This window comes from Ambystoma mexicanum, chromosome 2q, assembly GCF_040938575.1.
Source record: "Ambystoma mexicanum isolate Mex_15411 chromosome 2q, UKY_AmexF1_1, whole genome shotgun sequence".
Lineage (NCBI taxonomy): Eukaryota > Metazoa > Chordata > Amphibia > Caudata > Ambystomatidae > Ambystoma > Ambystoma mexicanum.
In genome coordinates, this window is record NC_090924.1 from 58,008,268 (window position 1) to 58,031,156 (window position 22,889).

A 22,889-nucleotide genomic window follows, 5' to 3' on the forward strand; every position below is an offset into this window, starting at 1 on the left:
GCAGCATTCTCGCCTTGGAAGCAAACTGACACGGAGCAACACAGGTTCGCTCCCCAGATACGCGCTTAGAAACCTCTAGATATTAAGCACGTTATAAATAACCTATCAAATCATGTCTTGAAAGCACATTTACACAATTCAGAAGTTCTTCTGTAACATAGCATTGTTTCTTCGTTCTCGTACATGCAGGCTTCTGCTCAAGGTGGGGAAACGAGAGCTACTATCATACGCTTTTGCTTAACTTATTTCTAAAACGATTTATATATTTGTCAGAGTGATGATTTATGATTTGTGTATCAAGTAGTCTTGAAATCCAAACAGCACATGTTTCTACCAGCGGGTACCTATAAGTTATGTGGTCAAGTGTCTTAAGTTTGCCTGATCTCAAATCCCTGCTTCACCACAAAACTGTGTCCATGTGCATGGCGATATTACCCCCCAAAAGGTGCTGGCGGCATTACCATGGGACAGTTGGCGCTGGGGTTACAAAGCTACTTTACCCTCATATTTTAGACATCACAGCTATAGATGCCTTGCAGTCCCTATGCCATGTGGGGTAGATAGCTCAGCGAGTTAAGCGCTCATTGCTGAAATCTGTGTCTGATCTGCTGGTCGCAGGTTCCGGCAAGGCAAACTCAGCCTCCCCCTAGACGCCCCCCCCATGCAAGGTTGCTAAATGGGTACCAATTTAGGTTGGGTACTATTAGCTTTATATAAAAATGTGGTCTGTTCAGCGCTTTAGTAAAAGCGCTATACAAAATACAAATTATTAGTATTAAAGAGCATAGCGACGCCGCCTTTCGGAATTCAGAGGGCGTACAGTCACTTAACCAGAGTTCTCTTCAAGTTAGAGATGTTCGTCTCATTTCTGAAAAAGTGAGCAGTCGGATCTTGCCGTTTACAGCAGAGCTACCCCTCAGTTGTCCACTTCGTCGCACAGACCTCTGGGATGTGGCGGGTCAGCACTCGGCACGGCCACGCCTCGCCTCGCCTCAGCCCCCCTACACGCACACACATTCCTATACAGGCCGCTTGTTTGAATCCAAAGTCCTCGGGGTGAAGAGATCAGGTTCGCGTGTGTGGCGTCGCAGGGCCCACCGTGTGCTGACCGGGCACACGACTTATCAGGGACCCCGCTGTAAAGAACGGCCCGTTTACCTTGTCACTCAAACCCCGAGCGGGCGGGTCTTCCGATAAGGCCGGGTGCTTCTTTAGGGGCGAGGCGGCGGCTGCAGACAAGATGGGGGCTGTGGTCACTGATAAGAGGCAGTATCAGATGCAGATTGGGCGAGTTAGCTGAAGAGAGAGATTTGCCCCTCACATCAAGTGCTTATCTTTCTCCGCCCTCTGGTAATCCTCTGAGGTCTGATTTGCTGTAATAAATCCATCACTTCTCTTCCCTCTGACACGCCTTTCCCGTCCTGCGGCTTTCCAGGTTACCAGCTCTCACCGGCTAAAGATGCGTGGGGGCACAGTTCAATACTGTTTGCCCTCCCCCACACCTTACCGCTGCATACAGCTAAGAAAATGCACTTACAACAGGTTAACAAAAAGGTAATTGGTAAATACGTTTTTTGGGGCACAGGCAGTTTCACTTGCAATTGGCCCGCTCCAGAACGCGTAGATTTTTGTATACTGCGCCACAACAAATCTTGCTTGTCCGAGTTCGGAGCATTCTGCTTCTTCCGGGGAACGCCTGCTCTGCTGGAGGCATTGCCCAGAGAATAGTGTGATCTAAGAGAGACCGTAGAGTGTGCTGTGGCTGGAATGGTGTTATTTAAATCGGGGAAAATATGTCTGTGAGCTCAGAATATAGAGTTCAGGTGTTGCGTGCGTATGTATGGAAAGTATGGGTGCGTGAGGGGCGCGAGATGGTCAGGGGGAATCCAAAGTATGTTGGGCAAGGTTTGAGAAAGACATTTTAGGTTTGCTGCTCCAAGACCATGTGATAACACAAAGAAAATATTTTAATAAACAGGAAGAATGAATTTAGGGCACCATAAGTAAACCCCTTTCGTTGGGTGTGGCCGCTGCAATATGGTTCCTAATGCAAATTGCCATGGATAATTTAGCTGGTTTTATCATGGAGGTTGTATGACATGTGACGCACCTTTCTCATTAGTCTCCAAGCTACGAAAGAGCTGAAAGCAGTTTAAAACGCAGTCAATTATTGAAAAACGTTTCGAGAGGACTACCTTCGGCCAACAAATAAAAAACTAAAGAGACACAGCCCTTAGTTTGTGATGGCACATGCTTCCTCGGGAAATTTTGCAGACCATTAGACTCGGCTTGTGCCGTTGGTCGATATTGGTTGTGGGGAATTTGTCAGTTGCACCAGCGCTTATTTTGTTTAGCGTGCGGTGTTCACTCCATTCCAAAACGCTCTACCCCTCCCCCAACACCCGCCCCCGAACATACCCATTGCTGGCACCATAGCCGTTATCCCTCTGCATCATATGCGCTCCGAGTGGCCCACGTTTAAGTCTCATTTTCATGTTTATTGGCGCTCTGGCATGTATGTGTGGGTCTCTCTACCCCACTCTCTCACTCCCTCCTACTTTCTCCCCCTCTTCGTCCTTCCCCCCTCTTTCCCTCGCCACACGATACTCTCCAGATGCTTTGGGGCAGTGTATTTCTCTCTCCTGTTCCTTCATTCCACAGCTAGTGCAGCAGTCTGTGGTGGAGTAAGCAACATAGCATTCATACATTATGAAGACTCTCCTTACTTTGGGCCCAGGGGAGAGCTTCACAGTGGAGACTAGGGAGCAATATCTGGATTTGGCTAAATTACATTCTTCTTAATAGGGTACTGTTCAATCCCCTTCGTCTCCTCATTGCGCCCACCCTACCTGATATTTCAGACAATGCTACAAAAGCTTTAAAAAAAGAAAAACAGGTGAAGTGTTTGCAGTGCCTTCTGGGCTGAGGAGCAATGTATCTGGGTCTGAGAAATCCCATGTGAAAGCACCTGAAAAAACCCAAAAAACAGGACAGTTCTTTGACCCAAGTCTTTGCAAGATGCAAACAAAGTGGTTTGCGTGCTAAAGGAGAAAAAAGTTTGTGTCGCAAAAGGGTCTTCCACTTTACCAGCAAAGCAGGGAAGTAGGATCCAGAAGAGAAAGTGATACGTGGCCTTAATCCCCTGGTTCGGGAGTGCTGCTGGTGGTGTATCAAATTCCTGCGACCTGGTCTTGGTTTCAGAGGGCAAAGTCTGGCGCGATTCGGACTATGCATAACTTTAGGATGACAAAGATGCTTCCCCAATGCAAGACCCATCTGACACCTTAAAAGGAGTTTTAGACACCCAAGGATAACCCAGTGTCTGATTCAGCATAAATGGCACACACCAGGTCCAAGGAGTGGACCCCTTTCCTGCATGTGGCATGGTACTTGAATGTGAGGGTGAGAGAGCCCATGCAAAGGGAGTAAAAAAGCAGGCAGAGTGCCCCAGATCTTCTATGTTTGACAAGTCCACCATTATCCCCGGGATGGGATCCCCAACTGCTTTACTGTATGTCCAAATCTGGTGAAGACTCCAAAAAAGGCCTGAATAGAGCCTTCATGTTACGTAAAAATAAGGTTGTAGATATTCCAGTGCTGTTAACAAAACATTTTGATTTGTCAGAAGAGGCCATGGTGAAAGGTGACGCTGTGGGTCCAGTTCCGCTTAGAGAAAGGGTCCAACGAGGGATTTGTTTCTTAGGAAATGTCAACAAATCCATTGCAGCTGAGCTTAGCCCAGAAAGATAGTCTTCTTATCCCATGTCTCAAAATTGGTAGATTTGGCAACTACACAGCCCAGTACTGAAGTAGGTTATCTTCTATTTGGTGAAAAATGTATTTAAGATATTGATGTCACTGAAAAACCCATTCACGTGTTCCAAATAAGGAATGCAGTAGAATTGTTAAATGTCTTCAATAGCAACAATACAGGTTTCCACAAACAAAAACAGCCCGAACATACCCCTCCCCAAATCTCTGCCATATAATAATTTGAATGTAGAAAATCATGTTGAGGATTGTGGTGTTTTTCAGATGGCAAAAAAAAGGCCCATGGTATCATGATATCCCAGTTAACTAACTTCTTTAGGACATGCTTCAGGGTTTTATTGAATTGTTCCACTAACCAGTCAGTGTGTGGGTGATAAATGGAAGTCCTGACTGTTTTTATTTGTAGGATTTCCTTCACCTCTGCCATTAGCTGAGTCATGAAGGCAGTCCCCTGCTCCATTAGGATTTCCTTTGGGAACCCATCTTGCCAAAAAAATGGGATAACGTGTTTGAGTATTTGCTGGGTCATTTTATTGGGTAATGGCAATGCTTAAGGATATTGAGTTGCATAATTAACAATATGTATCGATTCCCCATTTTTAATTGTTCACATCAATGATTGGTAAAGGTTGTAATGGAGCTGGAGGGGGCATCTGAAAACTGGTCTTTTGGCACAGGTGTTACGATTAATTAGGTGGTCCCTCTCAACTCAGGGAGTTCCTTCCATCCCCCCACCCCCCAAGCAAGGCGGCAGGCACCCAAAGCACTTATACAGATTTAACTTTAGTGAGGCCTCCAACCTATCTTGCACCACCCAAGCCAATACCCTCTCTACCACCAATGAGCTAGGCACCAGGCCGGTGTATATTAAGAATATATATTTATTTAAGGTTTGACAAAGAATAATAGCAACCAAACATCAGCCCCCAACGCCATAGCACAACACAATGTCACAATTTCAAATTACTTGCACCAATTGACTGACTTGTATTTCTAATGCACTTACAGATACAATACACAGGTAAAATTTAGAGACTGTACACCAAACACACACAGAGGATTTCTTGCACATTAACAATTATGAAATGTTAACAACTGCCAGTGATTGCTTGGGTTATCACAATGCTCCTCTCTCCCAGCAACCCGCACCCCCAGGCATCAGTTATATATGACCCCTTAATTTGAAGGCAAGGTACAGGGTGGGGGAATACAGTTGAAACATCGTTTTGGCTTTTTATTAAAAAGGCAGGGTCTGACAAATAGACAGAAGGAAAGAAAATCGTTTGGGGGTTTTAATTTTAAAGGTAAAGTCAAGAAAGGAGTTCAATGGGAAAATCGTTTTGGGCTTTTTATTGGCATGAAATGCAGGGCATTGGGAAAATCATTTTGGGTTGCAAGTAAATGAATGGGAAATTTCATTTTGCACACACTACATTCACCTGAATGCAGCGTTTTAGGGTTCCTTATTTTGGGATTCTGTACAGAAGACTGGGGTTTCAGAAAGGTAGAATCACCCAAGTACTTTGTCTGCACCGGCTCTAAAACACTGGGCATGAACTTTGTTAGTTTCGAACTCCAACAACACTCATCCCCTGATTTTCTATATGGGAATTAATTGATTTAACTTCAATTCAATGCGCTAAGGATCTACACGGCTTCCCCTCCCCACAATTTAATGGAAAGGATTAAAGCAGGCAGTTCCCAACACAATTCAATTAAAATGGATAGGGTGATTTTCTATAGTAGTATTAATGGAAACGTCGAAAAAGACTGTATCCATTTGTAAGAATGGTACAAAAGACTGAAAAAGGCCTGTACCATCGGTACGAGTGGATACAGTCTTCTTTGGCATTTCCATTGAAAATCTAAAAATACTGAACATGAGGAGCCGCGCTGTCCCTTCCCTCCCCATGTTTGGCAATTTTGGATTGGGGCACGTAATTGAAGGAAACCGGTGTCACAGGGAGTTGGCGGCACACAACGAGGTGTGCCACAAAAATCAAAAGGTAAGTAAGGGGGGGTTTGTGGGCAATGTTTGGGGAGGAATTCACTTTGGGTTGTTCGACCATGACGATCAAGTTAGCTACAGTCTTTTCCACCACAAACTTTTTCGTTGCGGACAAACAACCCAAATTAACTTGGGTCGGATTGAATACAATGTGCCATGGGTCTCCCCGGTTCCACCCCCGTAGCAGCTATGTGAGATGGAGATTAAGGCTGGTAGATTACCCCCACAGTTTTGTTGGCATTCAGATAAATTTACTTACATGGCAAGCCTTGGTTATGGGGCATCCAGGGAAACAGCAGGGCTCCTCTGAGGACAGCACATAATTGGTCACAGGCTTCAATCAACGTTTGTCCCCAGCACCAAGACTTCAAAAGGACAGGCCCATCTAGCTGCTAGATGTCTCAATCTCTGTCTCCCCTGCAATGTTTAAGGCCTTGTTAGCTCTTCCTGTCTCTCTGCGAGTCCTTTGGAAGGGCCCAGAAGCAGACTACCTCCAGCAATCAAGGGAAAAATCAAAAGTCCAAAGAAAGGTCCCAAGAGTCAAAAAGTCAAAGAAAGATCAGCAAGTCCCTCTAAGATTGAAACTGATCTCTTATAGGGGTGATGACACCCCACTATTATCATAATTCCCACACTATGGATTGGCCAGCTCTCTCCCTCTCCCTCCCCCAATATGCCCACTGCCTGCTAATAGGACAAGGAGTTAGGGGGTGTGAATGACGGAGGCTGACGGAGGAGAAAGATTCATCATCCCAACTCGACAAGTGGGTTTAACTTTTTCAGTGACCTTAAAATCTAACAACATGGCAGTTACCCTAATTTTTCAGATAACTGGAGGCCCATATATATTTCTAAGTTCTATATTTTATGACGAGTCAGAAAATACTAATCATACCTCGGCACGCTCTTCCTGGGAGGAGCTACCGTTTTTATCAATTTACTCCTGAGCCGAAATAGGCACATCTGCCCGTTCCTGATTCAAACTTTACTTCCATAACCTATCATCACACCAACTTTCTATTCCCTCGTAATTACACGAAGGCTGGAATCATAATTGTCTTCATGACGTAAATTGTATACATCACTCAGGATTCATATTCTCCATGGTACAGACAGGATTTGTATCCCCTTTAATCTGTGTCCGGGTGAGCTCACTGGGGCATACAATTCTCTTTTAATTAAATAAAAGGTGGCCCAATGTTAATCATGTAGCAATGCATCAAATGGGTCCCTCAGTTTCACATAGCCCCCACCTATTCCTTAGTTGCATTTCTCCACCGTCACCTGACCTGAACATCTGTTTATCAGCAATCTGTTTCATACATAATGTTTTATCATCCATTAGTGGCTCTGAAGTCATTTCTTGAGGTCGAGTTAGCCCTGAAAAGGTCATTTCTGCTGGCCACTAATGCACAGTTAATGGGGAGGCCTGACCTGAAAGGTCATTTCTGCTGGCTGTGTTATCTGCAAGTCCTACAATTTTGATCTCATTCTCTGTTAATTATTTGCATTTATAACTAAACCAGGCCTGTTTTTCCTGGTGGGCCTAGCCCACAGGTCTTGAGGTCAAAGTTCCATAGGCACAGACCTTTCAGTTCAGTGGGAAAAACACCAGCTGCACCCATACTTCAGAAAATACAGCTTTAAATCAACAAGATGTGCTTACATGTAACATTTTAGCATTATATCTGGGCATGTTGTTTGAAATACAATCTTTCCAGACAGTTTGGACAGATATAAATTCACTTTAGGTATTATTCACACATAGGCAACAGTTAAACAGAAAAATCCAACACATGGACCTTTCCATTTGAATGTCAGTTTATTTGTGAAAAGTAAGTGTCTTTCTCGTAAATATGTCACTTTACTCCATTTTTTAAATGTAAGGTATTTTTCACATTCATATCCTTTCCATGTATTTCCCATGTGTACTGCTGCAGTTTTGAATCTGTCAAAAGGTACCTTTTCCCAGTTCACATGAAATCAGCATCTGCAGCACCACATGTCATGTCACATTCATTTCGCATATCCATCAGTTTTATGCTCTCAGGTAGATTACCCTTCACTTGCGCGCCAGATTTTTTTAGTGGAGTTGGCTATGCCCATTTCTTTCTCTGGGCCTTATGTCAAAAATCACTGCTGTGTACTGGCTTTTATATTTCAATGGAACTCCACATTGGCCAGCTTCACTCTCACAACAGGACCTAGCATGGCCTCTCCATTTCTGTCACTGTGGGGCTGCCTTTTCACCCCATAAGTGGCACATTCCCGGCCAATGGAAATGTCTAATACTCATGCCTGTGTCTTGGCTGTTCCTAATTGACTACCTGTTAAATGGGAATGAGCAATTTCCAATACCATTCTTTTGTGGCTTGTCGGAACCATTATCTGGGATCGCCATCGGAACTAAGATCATTCTATAGAGTAGTCTGGTTTTTAGAAAAAAATGTCCCCCTTTCTCTCTGTCCTCCTCTTCAGGTAACACATGAAGGACATCTTCTGTAAGCAAGGGATCATTTGTTTTGGTGAACAGAAAGTCCAGAATAATCTCGGCTTCCTCCCCAAGGGCTTTAGGTCGTACTGCCTGGGGTCCAGTTGGAGAATCTACATCTGCCTCTCCAAAGTCTTTGCTTCCCCTCTTAGTTTCATCAGTGGTATTAAATTCCTCTGCTTCAGGAAACACAGCCCTCTCCAGGACCCCCTGCCTTTACTTGATTTGCTTAATTCCCACTGTTCTGAATCATGATTGTTATGCCATCTCTGTAGTTGGGGTCTATGGCACCTGCTAATATGTCGAGGCCCTATCGCCAAGCCAGGCACAACTTGGAGGCAAGTCTGATACAAGTGCCTGATAGTGTATTAAGACCGGATCAGTTGGTAAGAATACCCAGTCTCCAGGTTGCATTAACTCCCCCTTGCTACTACATAAATAAAATCCAGTGGAATGTTCTGTAGTTACTGATGGATCAGAAGGTCTGTTGCTAGGTTTCTGAAACCTGAGGGTCCTCCAGTTTGTGTCAGCTGAGCCGGAGCCCGATCCCACTACTAACACCATATATGAGGAGCCAGGAATCAGACGCTGAGCCAAGGGAGTCATGGTTTTGGTCAAAGACGTTTATTAAAATAAAAGGGGCTGGGGAAATGCCTCTCTGTCACTGCTCTTAGATGTATTTCCTTATCTAAAACCAAAACAAATGGTCTGTCATTGTCAGAATGTCCAAAGCAAAACCGTCCTGTGTCAAAAGTACTATTCTGGCCCTCACATTGTAACAAAATCAACTCTAAAGTGAAAAGGGTAATGTATTTGGCATTGAGTGGTTTATAAATGTTCAAAAAGGAAAATGTGTAACTCCAACACAAAAATTCCAAAAGGACCCAAAGTTCCTTGTTCCAGAGGGTGGGTCCTGTCCAATGGATTTCTCTTCACTTTGGCCATGGCTCAGACAATCTGGCCACTGCCCATGGTCACAGGCTATACCTCGGTCACCAAACATATATTACTATTTTTTGTACATACATTATGACACTTAAAAAAAAAAAACACTGACACATTTGCAAAACCATGCTTTCAGGTCCTTGCCAATGCTCCTTGCATGAGTTTGCTGCAAATCCGTCCACCACTTCGGGCTGCCGCTGCAAGCAGAATATTTTTCTCCAGTTTAAACATAGAGCTTCGGCCATGCTGCATGCCCCAATAAGTAAATCAGAGCAGGCATTCGTCTTTGGCGAGGGCAAGGCCCACTGTCCATGCCCTAAAGTTATATCACTATTTTTTGTACGTAAATTTCAACACTTTTGAAAAATAAAACACAAGACAGAATTGCAAAAGCATGCTCTTAGGTCCTTGCTTATGCTCCTCAAGGAGGTGTGTTGTAATCCAATCCAGCACTCCAGTCTGTAGCCGCAAGCAGAATATTTTTTTCCATTTAAACCGAGGACTTCGGGCATGCCGCATGCCCCAATAATCAAATCAGAATACACAATTATGAACTAATTGCAGGGTGGGAGAATGGGTAGATCACTGCGTTTGATCTAGTACTTTAATCATATTACCCTGCTGCTGGTGATGGGGTTCTTTTGTGAAGGTACTCTCCCTTCTTCAAGTGTTAGGTTCCGAATAGGAGAGTGAGTCCTGTTCACCTGAGCGCTGGGTTATTCAATAAGTAACTGTTGTCGTGATAAAGCAGTCTTGAAAACCATTGTTGGTGCTATATTTCTTCATAGAAGTCAGCCAACAAGTTTTTTGACCCTCTAGGGTCTTTCTCAAGGCGTGTGGATTGTGAGCCAGTCGTTGCTGCGAGGTTGTGGAAATGAGTCTGGGGTGCAATCCCAATATCTTGTCCCACTGTGGTCGGAAATAAGGGTGGTTGATATGATAGGATTGAAGTCGTTTATAACGTGCCTGCACACAAGTGTTTATAGGCGCAACAAGACAAGGGGGGGGACAGAGGGGAGGACAAGGCAAACTATATTACTAGGCCTTTTGTCATTCAGATCGTACTAGAATGAGAACTGCAAGGGAAATTGAGGGGGGAGGGGAAACCAGGGCAGCAATGCTCTGATTAAGTGCAGCCAGGGCAGAGTGGCTCTGAGTAGTGCAAGGAGAACAAGGGACTGTAGGGTTACAGTTATAGCCCCGAAGTGCGTGGTATGACCGGGGGAAATGCAAGGATGATATGGATGGGTGGCTCGTTGATCACGTGGGTGCCTGGTTCAATGTGCTCGGTAATTATCTGCTGATTAGCATTGTCTCGCAGCCCGTTGGAGCTTGCAGTGTATGCAGCGGTAGTCACAGCGATCTGTTGATGCAATCCTGTCCAGCACTTCAGGCTGTAGCCACGGGCAGAATTTTATTTCCCATTCAAACCTATTCCGATTTTGCTTTACCACATAGCCGGTCTCTTGGCCATGGCCACTTTAACCCCATTGCTGGTCCCTCGTGGTCATGGCCAACAGCCAGATTGGCCATGGCTCGGACAATCTCGCCACTGCCCATGGGCACAGGCTATACCTCAGTCACCAAAGGTATATCACTATTTGTTGTACCTACAATATGACACTTTTTCAAAAAATAAAACACCAGCTCCTTGCATGAGTTTGCTGCAAATCCGTTTGTTTTATTTATTTAAAAGTGCCAAAATGTACGAGCAGAAAATAGTCATATAACTTAGCACCCACTTGACAAAATCCATTCAGACTTTGTAAATACATTCAAGATTAGGTCTATAATCTTTCTGAAATCTTTTGTGCACATTCGGCAAACCGCAACAAAGTTATGAGCCATCTAAAAATGTTGAGACCACCCTCTAATTTTGCCCCCTCTTGATAAAATCCCACCAATCTTTGCAGACACATTCAAATCTGGGTCTAAAATTGTTTTGCAAACTTTTGTGCAGATTCGTCAAACGTCACCAAATGTATATACCCTTCAAATATTTTGGGACCCCCCCCTCTAATTTTGCTAAATCTTGGCAAAACAGCACCAAACTTTGCAGAACAATTCAGTCAGGTCCAACGTGATATTGCAGACTTTCGTGCATTTTCATTGAGTGGCACCAAAGTTATAAGCCATCCAAAAACAGTTTTTCACTGACCCTATAATGCAGAAGTGTGTATGGATGTCTGCGAACATCTGAAATGTTCGCGAACATCACAGGGCTGTCCCCGAACATCTGGACTGTTTGTGGACTTGGGAGATGAAAAAACACCTTTTTTGGCTTTTTATGGCAAAATCCCATCCCATCTTCATCACCCCTCAACTCCCCAGAGATTGTTTCATTAGTTTGAGAAGTGCAATGTTGTGTTTTTTCATGTTTTTACTGTGATGTCCGTGGTTTACGGCACTGTTTGCAAATCCATCATGGCATCAGTTTCAAATGTTTTGATGCACCTCACGTTTTTAATTGATCAATCAGCAAGCACGTATGTCTGCGAACATCACGCTCCTTTCTGATTGGCCCAGGAGGGTGCCCGTGAACCGAATACGGAAGCGAGTCCGCGAACCAGACACAGATAGCACACATCTTTTGGGACCTACTTTTTGGCTGTTTTTTTAATACTACTGGCTGGATTTACACTAAATTCACAAGAGCACGTTTTCGGGACCCAGCCACCGCTCCTGGTGCAAATTTGGTGAAAATCCATCCAGCGGTTTGGGCTATAGACGGGAGCTAAAAAAAAATCCATTGCGTCTATGAAGAAAACCACACATTTTGGGACCCCCTATAACTTTGCTCAGCCTGGACAAAACCTCACCAAACTTTCCAGAATCCATCTGAGAGGACCATATTTTTTTTGCGAGTTTGGTGAGGTTTCGTCCAGGGGGAGCAAAGTTATAAGTCTCCCAAAAAATGCTCTTCCTATGGGTTGAGCAACTTAACCATAAATACAGGTCCGCTACCGCAGGCCCTGTAATACACATGCTGGCCCAGAAATCATGTATGGCACAGGGTGCGTAGAGGTGTCAGGTGGAGCAGCACTTTCCCCATTGCAGCAGAAAAGTTTTCCGATGTGCAGCTGCACAAGTAGATGGATATCATAGAAGCGGAATTACTGGGAGGAATGTGTATCAGAAGGATATTTACCAAGAGTTCAGTAATTTATTCTTTTGTAGAATCAAATCAAATTACAATAGAATCCATGGCTCCTGCCAGCATAGAATCACACAGACCGGGAGGATAGATCAGGGGCAAAACATTTGTCTTAGAAGCAAGACAATGCAGAACAACACGGGTTTGAATCCCGGTCCCGCACTTGGACGGGTCTCTGGTATTAAGCGCATGATAAAAGATGAATGAACTAATTTATATATTAAGGCCATAGTTTCGTCATGAAACACTTTTGTTTGGCAAGGTATCATGCAAAACTGTTGCCAGTGGGAGCCTAGTCATAAATTAGATGCATTGAAAGCTGCACACAAATATTCACAGATGATTGCATACACATGTAAGAATTCCCGGCACCACATTTAATGTAGAGAAATTACTCTTTCTATGAACGATGGGGGGGTGTTGGGGAAAATGAAGACTATATTTTGATGCATTCAAAAGTAATGCCTCATGTTGTATGTTTTGGTGAGATTAAGCATTTTGAGGGACATTTATTGACAAGAAATAGAAGTGTAATTAGAAAACCTAGTATTGTTTAAAGCATCAATATATACCTAGATTTGATTATGGTAAGGAGTGCGTGTGAAGTCTGGGATGGCAAAGGTGTTTTTGCAATGTCCATGGAGCTATGTATAGACTTGGTTACCAATCTTTTGGGTTGAGGAGCTTTCTTGGAGTCCCTTTCCATGGGAGGGAGAATTTTACTTGAATTGTTTAGAATTGAAGTGGGTTTGTTTGCTTTAAGGAGTCCAGCCAAGGCTAGAGTTAACTGTTGTATTCTCTTGGAAAGGGCCATTCCAGCAGTTCAGTCTGTCAATAAGATATACCTGGTGCTAGCAAAGTAGCAAAGGATTTCTGGCACTTTTGTCTGGACATGACACATTGTAATCCATACGGAATATCTCTGAGCTACACAACACATCCATCAGTACTTTTAATACGTTGTTGGCTTTGGGGTCCCCTGGAGGTGAATCTTTTTTTGCATTCCAGCTCAATGCCTAGCTATCACAGTTTTTCAGTTAGTTTGAGGCTACATCCAGAGCCAGCTGCTCTGCATGCTTTCCAACAGAATTGGGCAGAGATCAGAGATTCTGATTTTCTCTCCTTAGTGAGAATTCCAAGACATTTGGCAAGGGTGAATGCAGAGGTCTTACGTGGTTTTGGGAACTCCTCTGTTGCCATCTCAGGTTTGGTATTCAGCTCTACTGGAGATATCCACATAAGTTCTTTAACCTATTGCCATGTTCCCTCTCATCCTGTCAGATCCAGACTGGGTGTGGTGGCACAATATCAGGGTTCGGAATAAAGATTGCCCACGCTATCAGCTCAGGAAGTCTTCATTCTATTAAAGACAAGGAGGCAAGCATTATGCTTTACTTTCTTTATTTGCTGCCACACCAGCACTTTAAAACTTAACTTTAATACTGTACATTTATGTTCTTACAAAACCACAGTTATGGAAAACGAAAATGGATCAGTTTAAACGTTTGTTTCACATCTGCACGTGATCACTGTAATCACCCGGGAACTACTAGTCCCATGATACTCATAGTCTCTGGTTGTCCAATCCTCCCAGCTCTGCATCTATCAGAGGGCAGCCTCCTGTATAAGAACCCTTGTGCCCAGGTCCTTTCCTCTTTCTTTGTGTCTGGCCCTTAAACTCAGTAGTCTCTTCGCCAACGGAGCGATCCTCTCGGGATGAACTGTTAAAAATCCTCGGAACTGAAGGCTTTAAGGTCAAACGCGACCAACTTGAAAGAAACTTTACTCAATTTTGCGAGTTTCTTCATCCTGTAGTTTTATGGTCATCTCATAAAAGGAATGGAGTCATTATGAGGGTGGGAATGAGCAATGGTGATACAAAGTTAACCACATGCCAATGCAACTGATATGTTACTATTCTGGGTGGGATATAATGCTCGCCTCCTTGTCTTTAATAGAATGAAGACTTCCTGAGCTGATAGTGTGGGCAATCTTTATTCTATGACAAGACAGGAGGCTCGCATTATGCTTGTTCAACGCTGTTCACCACCCTATTAGGTATTTCCGATACAGGCTTAAAATAGAATGTCTTGAAGGTCGACTCAGAGGACTAATCTGCTGATTTCATAATGTCTTGTAGCGACACCCCTGTAGTAAAAGCTTTTGAAGCCATCGCCCCCCTGGCTGAATGCGCGCCAAAAAGAGACAAGTCAATCCCTGCCCAATGCATTATTTCTCTCACCCATCTAGCAATGGTCGCTGATGCTACTGCATGATAGGGCTTCCTGCGCGCAATGAGTAGCTGGGTCACTCCCTGTGGCCTAATATGCGCTGTTGCTTTCTCATAATCTTTGATACATTGCGCTACGCAAAGCTTTCTATTACTAGTGAAGTACGGGTAGTCAATCACTCTCGAATCTGTCTTGTCCTTTTAGTAATGGTAAAAGATATTCCGTCCGGATAGAATATTTTCCTACCGATTTCCAGAGCTTTGACATCAGAAACTCTCCTACAGGCTGTAAGGCAAAGCAGCATGGCTAGCTTTCCCGATAACTGAGATCGGGACAAGCTCTCGTTATCGGGCCATGTAAGAAAGAGGCGAAAAACGTCTCTAACATCCCACAACACTTTGTACTTGGGCATAGGTGGTCTTTTGAACTTCATCCCCCTGAGTAGACGTACAACTGCTGGGTGCTCACCTACCGCGGTACTGTCAATCTCATCGTGGCCTGCTTAAATGGCTGACCTATACACTCCCACCATTCTGAAGGCGCCGCCTTCTTGAAATTTGAAAGCTAGGAAGTTGAGGACTTCTACTAAAGGGGCTGAAATGGGATCCAACTTGTACTCCGAACACCACCTGGACCACCCATTCCATGCCGCACTATAGCTCCGAAGGGTGCAAGGCGCCCAGGAGTCTCTGATACAATCTGCAGCGAGTTGTGAAACTCCTGGCAAGTCCCATCTTTTCTTGAAACCCTGCATGCTATCAAATGTAGTGAGCCCCCGGTCACTAGCGGGTGAGGATGGCCGGATGAGTCGAGAAGAAGGTCCGGCAGCTGAGGCACTATCCTCGGAAAATCAGTAGAAATTTCCATCGCTACTGGAAACCAAGGTTGTGCCTTCCATAGGGGGAGCACCATCACAATCTCTGCTTGGTCTCTGCGAACTTTCGCTAGAGCTCTCGTGATCATAATGAACGGCGGGAAGGCATAATGTACTGCCCCTGTCCAGGGTTGCAGGAAGGAATCTGTGCCCGCTGCATCCGGGTCTATCCTCCAGCTGAAGTACCTTGATGTCTGGGCGTTCAGTCTGGATGCGAACAGATCTATGTGTAGGGGCCCCCATAGATTCTGCAATCGCTGGAAGACTTGGGGGTGTAGTTTCCAATCACTGGAGTCCACAAGATAACGTGAATTCCAGTCTGCTACTTCGTTCTGCTTGCCTAATAAGTATTCCGCTGATACGGAGATTCTGTTTTGAAGACAGTAATGCCAGAAATTCTAAGCCAACTCGGCTAGCATTTTGGATTTTGTGCCTCCCAATTTGTTTATGTATCGCACTGCGGAGATGTTGTCCATCTTGAGCAGTACGCAACATTTCACCTTGTCTTTCGTAAAAGCGCGCACTTCGAAAGAGCCTGCTAGCAACTCGAGACAATTTATATGGAGTTGTAACTCTTCCTCAGACCACTTCCCTCCTGTCTGCACATGTTCGCATCAGGCTCCCCAGCCTGACCTGCTTGCATCTGATTCTATTACTAGTTCTGGGGCGTCGCCAAAAGTGGCGCGGCCGTTCCAGGCCTCCATATTCTCTAGCCACCAGTTGAGCTCTGTGAGGGCTTCGCGGTCCAAAGTCACTAATTAATGGTATCGCAGACCTCCTTGGAGATGTTTTATCTTGAGCCTTTGCAGTGCTCGATAATGAAGAGGACCCGGAAATATCACCTGAATGGAGGCTGCTAGAAGACCTACTACTCTGGCTAGTTTGCGGAGGGAAATGGTCCCTTTCGCTAGAACTGCCCTGAGTTCTTTCTTGATCGCTCTCACTTTGTGACCCGGGAGCTTGAGGGAGGCTTTCACTGAGTCTATTGTGAAGCCTAGAAAGTTTATCCTCTGGACAGGACGTAGTTGGGATTTGTCTAGGTTCACTAGGAATCCTAGCGAGGAGAGAGAATACCCATTGAACATTCTTTGCCAGAGTAGCTTTTTCTGATCCACAGACGAGAATGTCGTCTAGATAGATGATGATACGTATGCCTCTCTCTCTGATGGCTGCTGCTACCGGTTTCATGAGCTTGGTGAAGGCCCAAGGAGCAGAGGACAGACCGAACGGGAGACACGTGAATCGCCATACTTCACCCTTCCATCGGAAGCGCAAATATTTCTGATAAGGAATCGTTAGGTATGCGTCTTTGAGATCTAGACGAGCTAGCCAGTCTCCGGAGCGCAGAAGGTCTCGGAGAAGATGAATCCCCTCCATCTTGAAATGGGTGTATAACACCCATTCGTTTAAATCTTTCAGATTGATTACTGGTTTTATTTTGTCCCCTCTATGAACTAGGAACATGTTGCTGAGGAAACCGGGATCTCTCTGGAGTTCGCGCTCTATCGCATTTTTGCTTTCTAGTTTTCTAAGCTCGCTGTGCAGGAGCGCTGCTTCCTCTTGCGCCATAACTATGGGGCGGGGTTCTGTTCTCTGCACTGGCGTACCTATAAACTCTATCTGTAGGCCTGTTACTGCCTGTACCACCCATGCATCGCTTGATAATGCTTGCCATTTGCGCATGTAGTGGAGGGTTTTTCCTCCTACACACCGACATGCTGTACTCACCGGCTGCTGCCCCTGGTTGTCTGTGAAATCCTCTTCCCCTGCAGCCTCTAGGGAACCTCGATCTAGCCGGGAAGGAGGAGTCTTGTTGTCTGGAGTCCCAGTACTGGGCGCGCTGATTGTAGGGCCTTCGTTGAGAGTTATAGCGACCGGACGAGCGACCCCTAAGTCGTCCGGTCCCGGCAAAAATCCGCCCTGGAAAGATTTTTTTGATTGAAGTCTGGGCCTTCTGTAAAGCGGAATAAATTCCTACGAACTGCGCCATTTCTTTGGCGAACGCCTCGCCGAACAACAGACCTTTGGCGCCTTCACCCGCTTCATAGGTGGCCAGGTCGCTCAACTTGTTGTCAATCTTCAATAAGATTCCTCTTCTTCTTTCCGAAGATAAGGCACAATTGGTGTTGCCCAATATGCATACTGCTCTTTGCGCCCAGTTGCCCAGGACGGTTGCGTCTATTGCCGTACCTGTATCTTTTGACTTCTCAGCGAGGTCCATAATTTTTGCTAATGGACCCGAAATGTCCAGGAGCTTATCCTGACATCCTTTCCAGGCTCGGTCCACTCCTTTCCTGACGTCTCTAGCTGCTTTGGTCACAAACGTAACCATTTTAGGGTCTAAGTCCGGGGTTTCTGTTATTTTATTCGGCAGCTCTGGTCTAGGACACTCAGATCTCATTCTCGATCTTACCTCTCTAGAGGTTTTCTGATATGCTGAGCCATGTAAAGTGCCACTCTAGGGGAAGGTACCCATTCTGAGGACTTAGGGTGTCGGATGGCTTCGGGGTCGAACATGTCTGCCGTATCTTCTATGATTTGGGGGTCTTCCACACCTTTACTGATATCTTCTTCTTCCTCGCCCCCTTCATCATCGGGCGAATAGCCCTCGTCATCGTCCCCTAAATTGTACACCCCTGGGGTAGGAGGTCTATCCTGGCCATCTCTGTTCTTTGCCAAGAAGGCTTCTTTAAGCCTGGCGACAGGGTCGCCTGTCAATTGGGGAACAGTGTTAACCCTTTCAGTGTTGCCCACGGGGGGTCAAAGAGTGTTTGCACTTCCGGGCTACTTTACACCCCTTCTTCTCAACCCCTTTTTGGGGGTGTCCTGCTGACGTTCCTTCATCAGGGCTACCAGCCTGTCTTTTCCTGGCTGTGATCTGTTTCTGTTGTTCAGCCACTATCATTTCCAGAGTCTCCAATCTCTTTGTAATGGGCTGCACCCCTTGAGAGACCGCCTGCTGCAAGGAGTCTCCGAGTACCTTCTTAAAACTCTGTGTCAAGTCTGATTCTTGCTGGGAAGGATCCTCTTCTCACTCTTCGTGACTCCACTCCGGAGAAGTGGAAGGGGTGTTGGTGGGGGTGACAAACTGAGCCATAATCGAGGTGTTGGCAGGGCCAACTGCGTGGAAGTCAGCAGATGAAGGCTCTTCAGGCTCTACACACGTTTCTGAGGAGTAATGTAGTGTGTGCCTGTAAACCGCTTCTTGCGTTTTATAAAGTATTCAAAAGATATATATATTATTATTATTTTTTTTTAAAATAAATCTGGAGCTCTGGTTGACTACTTCCCTCGTACGCGACTGCAAGTGCAATGTGAGCGGAAGGTAAAATCCCTGGGGAAGCTGGGAAAAACCTGAGGGGGTTCCCGCTCTCACAGGTCCTAACGGCCGCCGGCGCCGATTATTACAGAGCGCGGGGCTCGGCAGCCTGAAGCGAGCGGAATTGCTCGCGGCTCCGGCCCTCGCTCGCTCTTCACAACACTCGAACTTTCGTGAAAGAAGTATAACGCGCGCTTACTGAATGTAACACGCTGCACAACGCTCGCGCTACACGTTCAGGTAAACTCTTTTGAGGAGAATGAAACTAATTCCATGCGCGCTACAGTGTAATGCCATACTGATATACACATATTACAGAAATTATAGAAATATATACATGACTAACAATCCTTCTATAAGCAAAGATAGAGAAAAATGTCACTTATCTTATGGCAGCAAAAGAAAGAGGAAAGGACCTGGGCACAAGGGTTCTTATACAGGAGGCTGCCCTCTGATAGGTGTAGAGCTGGGAGGATTGGACTACCAGAGACTATGAGTATCATGGGACTAGTAGTTCCCGGGTGATTACAGTGATCACATGCAGATGTGAAACAAACGTTTAAACTGATCCATTTTCGTTTTCCATAACTGTGGTTTTGTAAGAACTTAAATGTACAGTATTAAAGTTAAGTTTTAAAGTGCTGGTGTGGCAGCAAATAAAGAAAGTAAAGCATAATGCGAGCCTCCTGTCTTGTCATAAAATTAGGATTTGTTGACAAGGAGCAAAAAGCAGCTTGGGTATCGCATCACCTGTTAGACAGGAGCTACCACTGGGGAACCAGTATACAGTACACAGGAAATCCAACTTGTGCACAAGATGCAAACTCTAACCTTTTGTCAATTATATATTGTCCAGTACCCTTTAAATGTCCATTATGTGTGTTGTAAGGAAAACAGGATGGCAACAGTAAAGACAGACACTAATGATCACAGTTCAAGGGTGTTAAACTGTATACATGGGTTGGAAAAATGCCAAATCAAAACCTAAATCTAAAATGGGAGCAAGCTACAACCATCAAATAATAATAAGGCAGTCCTAGTGGCGTCTTGTCAAATAAAAGGGCCTATACTAAAAAACCTATTGCCAATCCTTACAGCAAATTTCAAAAAGAGTGTGGGATAATGTTCACAAGAAAAGAAAGAAGTGTTCACAAATGACAAGTCAGGATGTTATAGCTGGGGGTCTCCCTTCCCTACGTTTTTAGCATGGGATAAGGCTGGACCTTTGAGCAGAGCACACTCCTGGGCCTCACCAGCACAAGGTTACTGTTCCTTTCATGAATGCCAGGACCTTCTGGGGCCAAGTCTCTTTCCAACAAAGTCTCTTGCCTTAGAAGGCCTGCTGAACCATAAACAATAAACAAAACAGAAGTTTCTTTGGTAATCTTTCACACTGGGTGATTGCTCCTCACCCCTTCGATCCCCCTGAGCGGGCTCCGATTCTTCTTGCAGTTTTGGCCTCCCTCAATCAGGTTCACTATGGCCTTTCACTCAAAACGTAACACACAACAGTCTCACTGTCTTTTCCAACAACTATTCATTACGGGCATCCCTCAGCTTGGTTCACACCTGTCGCCACAATGTTCAACGAGTATATATATCACTGTAAACTCACAATTTGCAGGCATCCCTCCGTTAGGTTCACATTTGACTATTTCACAGTTCACTCAGTTTTATCACAATGCAGGATTTACTTCTCTTAGCTTTTCCCTTGGCATCCCTCTGTCGGGTTCACATAGCCATTCTAACACAGTTCAGTTTTCCTCTGTGCCAAAGACTTTCGAGTGTACGAGGAGTTTTGCTCGACCCTCATAGGACCACTTTGACACTTCCCACCAGTCTCTCCTAAGGCCTCCTGGTCTTTGTAGTTTCCACCAAAACAACACAACCCAAAAGGGCTTCAGTCAGAGTCCTTCGAATGAGCGACCCCCGACACCTGACCACTCTGCTTCTGAACTTTTTACTAGGGTTTCCTTAAAGTTCAATTACCCAAGTTCATTGTTCAACAAGGTTGCTGCCTGCAACCTTGGACCCAGCACAGTTCGGTTTTATTATCTGTCTTCTCCGACTCACCCGCTCTGCTGAACTGTTGTAGTTTTCTTGTCTCGAGAATCAATGACGCATCACAGTGGCAAGTGCTTCTCCCCACTTTGACTATCAGCACGGGAGGGCCCCATGTGCCGTCGACACCTGTCACACCACACGCCAGCTGGACTTCCCGATGTTGTGCTTTCCCTTTCAGAGGCTTTGCAGATCTGAGTTGCAAAGGGCAAAGGCAATTCCCTCTTCGTCATCCCTCCAGGTCTCTCTGCCTTTCTCCTCCACTTGAACTGCCTGTCTGGAATGGCTGCTTCTTCTTGCGTTCGGCCTTGCTCGAAGTGTGCTTTCGTGCTCTGCCTTTTATCCGTGTGGGGAAGGGAAAGGGCTGTCAGGTGTGCATAACTATTGTAAATTGCCTGACTCTGCCTGACCTTTGTGTTGGGACATGTCAGGTAAACGGCCCTGGTGTTGGTTGGTCAGTTGTCTGTCTCGGTGTAGGAACGTGTTTGGGCCTCATTACCACCCTGCCGGTCTGGAAAGAACGGTGGTGGTAAATCCACCACCACCGCTTTTTCCGGACCGGCTGATTAAGAGTCCTGCAGGCGGGAGGTGTCACTCCCGCCAGGTCTGACCTGATAGGTGTAACGCCACCCACCTACAGGCGAACATGGAAAAACAGGCTCTGTCATAGACGGAACCGGTGTCTGCATGGTCCCCATCCCCATGGAGTCCCATGAGACTCCATGGGAATGGGGAATTACCGATTTACGCCTCCGGAATTACCGGGTCACCGGGGTTGTAATGCCCCGGTGATTCCAGCAATCACGGAGGTGGAATGGTAATACGAGTCCGGCGGTAACCTGCTGGAATTTCCATCACGGTTACCGCCGAACTCATAATGAGGCCCTTTGTGTTGGAAAAATGGTTGTGGGGTAGAACATCTGAGCATCTTATGAGGTAAGATGGGGAAAAGGTGGGTACCGCCTTGTTAGGAAAGATTTCGTAATTGTAGGTAATTTTCCTTCCATGTGGCAACCTCTAAACTTTTTGCTGTTGTTTTTCACCTTGTTCTTGACTTTGCCAGAGAAGTGCAGCCTTCTGCCGCACTCCTCTGGGCTTTCGCTCCTTTCTTACGGGGAAACTGACATGCCCTTAAGACAGTCAGTACCGGGGAACGCTGTTTCCCGTAGTTTCTTTTATCATGTTGCGGCTTTCGTGCAACATGACACAAGAGGGCACTGTAAGCTAAGTTACAGCTCTCTTGGGTCTCTAGCCTTCTACAGGCCCTAGATACTCGTTTAGGATTGTATTTGATCGGTGCAAGTAATTCAGGGACGGGAATGGTGGCAGCGATCGTTTCTTTGTATTTTGAGCTCCTTTTGGCGTTCTAAGCACGTTTTCTGCGCTTAACCCAAAATGGTGGCCTGGCTCCCAAAATGGCCAGACCACGAGGCTCCTTTGTCCTGTCCGCTGAACGTCTTGCTCCCTTCACCTTCCCCAGGTCGAGCCGACCCTGGGCCTTCCTTATTTGGGCATGTACTTTCCCGCGAAACACGGATGCTTTCGCGGGCTTCTACATGTCTTTTGTGTGCCTCCAGGATGCGGGCTGGGATGTCTGGTCCCAATACACATCCTGGGTGCCAGAGAGTCTAGGGTGGTGTGAATGCCTGGGACCACCGTGGTCCGTGATTGGTCCACGAATGGTGTGAGTGTTGATGAGCGGATCTCCCATTGGGTCCCCTCCGTTTTGGCGCGAAGGGAAACGTGGATAAGAGGGGGCTGGAAACACCACTACCATGTCGATCTCCTGAGTTCTCACGAACGAAGGAATACAGGAGCCAAGTATCCTGCAACCAAGAGGCTGGACCGAGGAATCGCTGGTGACCCGCTGAAGGACTTCTGCTCTGCACTGCTGTCGCCTTGTGAAACCCTTTTCGCCTTTGATCGAACCAGAAGGCCTGTACTGGTACTTCGACCCTTTGGAATAGCAGGAACAGCTATTCTCGGCATCTTCACCATCTCCTGCCAGTAAGCTTTCGGAAGCGTCTCTGAGCCA

The 22,889-nt window shown here is 45.7% G+C and overlaps 1 long non-coding RNA gene across 1 annotated transcript in view; it reads left to right on the top strand.

Moving 5' to 3' along the window:
• The first annotated feature begins 1,008 nt into the window (after nt 1-1,008).
• The window catches only part of LOC138569134 (uncharacterized), a 106,338-nt gene continuing 84,457 nt past the window's right edge, over nt 1,009-22,889 (top strand). The window contains exon 1 of the long non-coding RNA XR_011303141.1: nt 1,009-1,554. This is a non-coding gene — a long non-coding RNA (uncharacterized lncRNA). The remainder of the gene's footprint in view (nt 1,555-22,889) is intronic.